The sequence below is a fragment of the Macrobrachium nipponense genome, chromosome 9, assembly GCF_015104395.2.
Source record: "Macrobrachium nipponense isolate FS-2020 chromosome 9, ASM1510439v2, whole genome shotgun sequence".
Classification (NCBI taxonomy): domain Eukaryota; kingdom Metazoa; phylum Arthropoda; class Malacostraca; order Decapoda; family Palaemonidae; genus Macrobrachium; species Macrobrachium nipponense.
Genome location: NC_061110.1, coordinates 14519767 through 14527318, shown reverse-complemented (window position 1 = coordinate 14527318; position 7552 = coordinate 14519767). Strand labels below are relative to the sequence as shown.

The 7552-nt window shown below is 32.9% G+C and overlaps 1 protein-coding gene across 1 annotated transcript in view; it reads right to left on the bottom strand.

The window, feature by feature from the left end:
* The window catches only part of LOC135218509 (uncharacterized), a 24496-nt gene extending 24413 nt beyond the window's left edge, over window positions 1-83 (bottom strand). Inside the window, exon 1 of the mRNA XM_064254872.1 lies at window positions 1-83. This exon is cut by the window's left edge and continues 120 nt beyond it. The gene's annotated coding sequence lies outside the window, so the exon portion shown is untranslated.
* Window positions 84-7552: the final 7469 nt, after the last annotated feature.

The following is a 7552-nucleotide window of genomic DNA, read 5'->3' as shown; positions in this document are numbered from 1 at the left end:
TTCCTTTCCTTCGAGCTGAAGCTGGTTATCGTTGGCCCTCCTCAGTGCCCGGGTCCCCAACCACTTCTGAAGCGAATTCAGGTTCTCCTGAGCAAACACCAGCCACACATACGTAGACTCACTTGGCAAACTTCACCTGAAATATCAAGTCCATTAACATATCAATTAGGCCTTTTTTTGGACCGTACCTCTACCCCTAGGGCCCTGTCCGTTTCTTAAACACACACGCACAGGTTAAACTACGTGTACGCATGTAGCGTACACATGTACACATTTGGTAGCACAGGTGTGTATAAACTCCCGTTCTTCAACCTGTCCTTTAAATGCTGCGACGTCCAGGTAAAAAAAAAATAAGGGAATGTGAGCTGTACGTCACAATATCAAAAAGAGGAAAATGGGATATTTCCACGTCCCAATAACGCCGTCTCCTAAACAATGCTAATATAAACCTTATGTGGTCTTTCAGTAAGGGCGACGACACATCCCCGGCTCCGAATCCTCGTTTGATCTGTGACCTCTCGTTTCATGCTAATTCGATCCCTACCGCGCATGGCAATTGAGGCTGGAATGACAAAACATTACTCGGAGTTTATCTGACGTCTTATTTGATAAGTGATATATATTCCTCAAATGTGTGACTTTCCCGTTCGTTTTGACGGTGGAATAAGACTCGGGGGTTTATGATTTGTGAAAGTTCTTATCACTGGATGATCTGATGGGAATTCGTCGACGGTGAGATAGAGTGAGGAGAGAATATTACTATGGTAAAGAGGATATATATATATATATTATATTATATATATATATATTATATATCTAATTATATATATTAATATGTATGTATATATACATAAATGCATACATATATATATACACATATATTTATAAATAAAGGTGTAAGCCACAAATGAATGTGAAACACTGGAGTAGCTGCAAGATCTTTCGACTCGCGTCCTTTTACTTGACAGACCGGTCTGCTAAGTAATGGACCTTTACTTATTCGTGTACCACGTTCCAAATTTTCGTGATTCAGTTATACATATATATCTATATATATCTAATAAAAGGAGCCCATAAAAACGCCAAAAATAAAAAGTAACAGTACTATATTTCAGAGAAAGACAGCAGTCTCTGAAATACAGTAATACTTACTTTCTATATTTTGGCATTTCTATTTGCTCCTTTATTAGATGGAATGTTGTTGTAGCAGAAAATTTTTACCAGTCATATATATATATATATAATATATATATACTATATTATATATATATACATTTATATATATATTATATATATATATATATATATATATATATATATATATATTTTAATATAATATATAATATATATTTATATATGACAGTAGATACACGTGACTTCATTAAATAAGCGAATACCACAGGAAAATGATAGGCACAAATCCAAGCGCTTTCGTCTTTACTAAGACATTGTCAAGGAACGAATGAAATACAGTTGGAAAGAAAGCTACCAGGTAAACAAAAGGATCAATAATACCAGATGGTTAATTGTCAAAATTGTAAAAGTCAAAGAGATGATCCAGGATTATCGGATATCACACTGTCAGAAACTTTAACATAGATTTAACCATACGAGAAACTAAAACGTAGCCATACAAATTCCATAACCTATATAAAACTGAATATATTAATTTTTCTGCTTACATTTATCTACAACTTTTTTCATTATGAAGGCATCAAGTTTAAATAAACACAGACTTAAATTTAGAACACTTCCATTTTTTGACTTTATGAAACAAGATTCAATGATATTCCTTTTAACTTTGTCATTACATGAGATTAAAGCTCCTGCTTGACTCCAGTTAATAAGATGATCTAAATCTCTCATATGTACGAATAATGCATTCGATATTTGTTCAGTTCCCACAGAATATCGGTGCTCTTTGATTCGTTGTGAAAGGGATTTTCCGGTTTGTCCGTAATAAATTTTATCACACTTTTTACAAGGAATTTCATATATGCAACCTGGAACATCTATAGGACACTTTTTTTATTACTAAACTCTTAATATTAATAATACTGAAAACAACATTTATGTTAAAACGCTTTAAAATTCTAGGAATTTCTAAAAACCTTTCATCATAGGTAATTTTACAATGTTATGCTCACTAAATTCAAGTTTGTCATTAGTTAAATAAAATGTTTTTCTAGCTCTTTTCCTTGCCACATCTACAAAAGTTCTTGGATATCTAAGTTTCAAGGTAATGTCATAAATAAGCCCTTAGGAACATCCCAGAAAAATCAGAGAATTTTACATTTGAATGGTGATTAGAGTAGTAATGAACAAGAGGTAATGTTAGTTGATTTCCGAAAGACTGAAAAGGGGACATTTCTATCATTTCTTTGGACAGTTACATCAAGAAAATTCAAATTACAATTTCTTTTTTCCTTTACAGTAGATTTTATAAAAGGGACTAAATTACTGAGATTAATAAGGAATTCCTGAAGATTTTCGTGAACTGGCCAAATGCAGAAAATGTCATCCACATATCTAAACCATATAACTTTTTGGGGCAATATTCTTGGTAGGAGTTTTATCTAAAAAAATTCCATGTAAATAATGCTAAGGACAGGATATAAGGGATTACCCACTAAAACCAAATTTACTATTTTTGATACACAACCTTATGGGACTAATGAGGCTTCCTACAGTTAGAGACGTGCTAATTCATCCTCCAAATATTCCAGTAAATCATCTACAAGCACTTTTGTAAATAAAGAGACAACATGAAAATTAACCATATTGAAATCAAAATTGAAATTTAAACTATTAAATATGCTGAACTAATGGTTGGCCTGATATGGGTAGTCAAGACACACAAAATCAATAATCCTATCAGACCAGTCATTAGTTCAGCAGGCTCAGTTACGTATAATTTATCTAAATGGCTTGTAAAAATTCTTACACCTTTGGTAGGAAACATTTCTAGGAGGAATATAAAAAACAATGTTGATTTTACAAACAAATTGAATAGTTTATCAATTTACTAGGTTGGAATAAAAGGCCACACTGAATGATATTATCCACTTATTTCTGTCTACCTTTCTTATGTCTCTACCTATCTATCGCCACAGCTAAAAATCTATATATACGTATATATATATATATATATATATATATATATATATATATATATATATATATGTGTGTGTGTGTGTGTGTGTGTGTGTGTGTGTGTGTATTAATATATATATATATATATATTATATATATATATATATATATATATATATATATATATATATAAGTGCTCTCTCCCTCTACCTTTGGATTGACGATTCTTCACATCTCTCTCTCTCTCTCTCTCTCTCTCTCTCTCTCTCTCTCTAACCGAAGACTCACAACACCTCTCATTGTGACATGTGGGATAAACTGTCACTAGAAGTTGTAAACAGCAATAGTGTGGAAGAGTTTAAAAGAAAGTTAGACAAGATCATCAGAACGCTGAGAATGAACAGTATAACCTGCTCCTAGAGATAAGTTACAACACGATGTCTCCTCTTAGGATGGACTGATAAATCTTTGAGACATCCTAATCCTTGTAACTCTCTCTCTCTCTCTCTCTCTCTCTCTCTCTCTCTCTCTGAAGCGATATAATTACCATTCCATCATATTTCAATATTTAATTTCAAGGATAGCAGAAAGGTAATATGGGTCTTTAGGAAGGTCAGAATGGATCCGATAACTCGATGATATCCGAAATTTAATCATTTTGATTTTATGCCAAGGTTACAACTGTGTCCTCTAGAATTAGACGACGTCTGTAGATTGAATTGTAAGAGCCATTTAAGCATTCTCTCTCTCTCTCTCTCTCTCTCTGAATGTATATGTATGTCTTTATGTATATATTATATATAGGATATATATATATATATATATATATATATATATATATATATGTTGTGTGTGTGTGTGGTGTGTGTGTGTGTATGTGTAATACATATACATAATATATATATATACTATATATATATAGATAGATAGATATGTATGTATACGTGATATATATTATACATATATATATATATATATATATATAATATTATATATATATATAAATTATGATCTGTGGTACAGAAAATAAATGCAAAGAGATAAGCGATATGCAAATGAATTTCAAGATAAAATGTGCAAATAGAACGATATTGTGTAATTTGAAGCACGATCAAGGATAATTTTAGCAGTAAATAAAATCAAAACTACTGAAGCTAGAGGGTTGCAACTTGATATGTTTAATGATTGGAGGGTGGGTGATCGACATACCAATTTGCAGCCCTCTAGCCTCAGTAGTTTTGAAGATCTGAGGGCGGACAGAAAAAGCGCGGACAGACAGAGAAAGCTGGCACAATAGTTTTCTATTCCAAAGACTAGAAGTGATATTGGGGAAATGTGAAAGTATGGATACGGACAAGATTTCTGTGGAAGAGTTGAAAGGAATAACTTTTGCATTATATAAATGCAATGATGCTAAAGGAGACAGGAAAAAAAAAACTAAATATATCCTAGTTCAACCAGACCACTGAGCTGATTAATAGGTCTCCAAGGGCTGCTGGCCCGAAGGATTAGATATTTTGGCTAGGCTAGGAACCAATTAGTTACCTAGCAACGGGACCTACAGCTTATTGTGGGATGAGAATCATATTATATCGAGAAATTAATACTTCTAATGACCAGAAACAAACTCCTCTGATTTCACGTTGGCAGAGCAGGGAATCGAACCCGGAACTACCGAATCGGTAGCCGAGAACGTAAACCACTCGCCCAACGAGGAACTGTAAAGGAGCCTGAAGGAATAACAAGGACACGGAGCAGGGGACGCAAGGATGTTAATGGGTGAGAATGTGAGGAGGGAGTGTTGGGCCAACTCTCCTTTATGGAAGTGAAATATAGAGCCGAATGTGAGTAAAAGAAATGACTTTGAAGCTGTTGAGATGAACGAACTGAAATGAAATTGTGGCTGAAGAGGGATTGAAAGTGTATGAATAGTGAAGATACAAAGAGCGATCGTAGTTTGGTTGCTGTAAAAAGCAGTTCCTCGTTGGACGAGTGGGTCGAGTGCTTGCCTACGCATTCAGCAGTTGCGAGTTCACTTCCCCGCTCTGCCAACGTGGAATCAGAGAAATTTATTTCTGGAGATAGAAATTCATTTCTCGATATAATTCGGTTCGGATCCCACATTAAGCTGTAGGTCCCGTTGCTAGGTAACCAATTAGTTCCTAGACACGTAAATAATATTTAATCCTTTGGGCCAGCCCTAGGAGAGCTGTTAATTAGCTCAGTATGATGATTCAAATGTGTTATGACGGAGGAAGAGGAAGCAAGCCCTAGAGAGTATTGGATAAATAAGCAGAAGAGCGTAAATACCCAAAATCACAAGATAGAGGTGAGTGGCGCAGTATGTATGGAGGGTCCAACACTTAACATTATGTAGGTGTGTGAAGTACTAGCTCATGTTATGGAATTTTCTGCACAGGGGGTTCATCCACAAATCAGCAAGTAATGGATAATATGGGAGAGAGTGTGTTGTTTAGTCTCTAAAGGCATCTTCTTTCAGGAAAAATGATTTATTGTCAGGGATACACTCACACACACACACATACACAAACACAAACAAAAACACACGCACAAATTCAACAAACACGAGACACCTACAAAATTTCATACCTTTACTTAATTAAGTTCTTGTACCTTGTAATTCGTGCATGAATTAAAAAAAGATAGTCTAAGATGATTTCATAGCCCTACTTAAATAAGTACTTGTACCTTTTATTTCGTGCATAAATTGAAAAAAAAAAGTCTAAGATGATCTCATAACCCTACTTAAATAAGCTCTTGTGTCTTTTATTTCGTGCATAAATTTTATAAAAAAGTCTAAGATGATTTCATAACTACTCAATTAAGTTCTTGTGATTTTTTTATTTCGTGCATAAATTGAAAAAAACAGTCTAAGATGATCTCATAACCCTACTTAAATAAGTTCTTGTGCCTTTTATTTCGTGCATAAATTAAAAAAAAAATAGTCTAAGATGATTTCATAGCCCTACTCAATTAAGTTCTTGCACCTTGTAATTCGTGCATAAATTAAAAAAAAAAATAGTCCAAGATGATTTCATAACCCTACTTAAATAAGTTCTTGTGCCTTTTATTTCGTGCATAAATAAAAAAAATAGTCTAAGATGATTTCATAACCCTAATTAATTCAATTGTTGTGCCTTTTATTTCGTGCATAAATTAAAAAAAAAAAAAAAAGAAGTCTAAGATGATTTCATAACCCTACTTAAATAAGTTCTTGTGCCTTTTATTTCGTGCATAAGTTTCAAAAGAAAAAAACAGTCTGAAATAACAAACTCTCAGAAGCATAGTACGAGTTCTTAAATTAGTTATTCACATTATATGCCCAAGTTCCAACAAACTTTAAATCATAGATTCATAAACTACGATGTTTGTGATTCTGTAGAGTTTAAAAAGGGGAAAAATCACAACAAAATTGACAGGACACCGAAATAATTTCGTTGGAAAATGAGCGTCGCAAAAAAAAATATAAAATAAAAAAAAAAACATTCATTGGAAGGCCACAATCATTCATGGACTAAAAGTCAAATCAGTATAATATATCTTGACCACATGATCATGATGAATAGCTCCATCTGTGACAGGATTCATCAATTTCCTGTGTACGAATTTTTTTTATTTGTGTGAGAGAGAGAGAGAGAGAGAGAGAGAGAGAGAGAGAGACTTTCTTTATTCCAATTAATTATTTTTAGCGTGAGTGATTTAATATTTATTTTCATATATGTTCTGTTTGCTGGCATCGGTATTAAAAAAAAATCTCATGAGGTCTTTGACAAACAAGCAAAATCAGAGACGATCTTCTTAATACGCACAAACTAAGAAATATATATATATTAGACATATATATTTACATATGTTCAGTATATGTATATATATTTATTAATATGTGTGTATATATAAGTATACATACATAGTATAAATCCAACATAAATGCATATATATATATTATATACAAATATTATATATATATATATGTGTGTGTGTGTGTGTGTGTGTGTGTGTGTGTGTGTGTGTTGTAGACCAAATACTCCACAGAGTAGTCAAGATATATCAACAATAATACCCAGTTAAACGCAATTAAAATTCAACAAGAGAATAATATGAAAAATCACATACCATTGAATGATCCTAAGGCAACATAACAGGGATCATATATAGGACAGTCCCTTATAGAAATTATTACCACGTGCAGTACAGGGTGTCCATAAAGTCCCAGTACCATTACAAGCATTTATTGCCCAGAATGGAACTGGGACTTTATGGACACCCTGTATAATCAAAGGATTTTACCCACTTTCTGGCATTTTTTCTTAAACTAATTCATCTTTGTAACCTTATTTTTATATTACATGAAAATTACTTAAGTCAAAGGTTATTTAACCTGTGACATTTTTATATATCCAAGTATTCAGCAACTAATATCTCATTTCAATCGAATTCA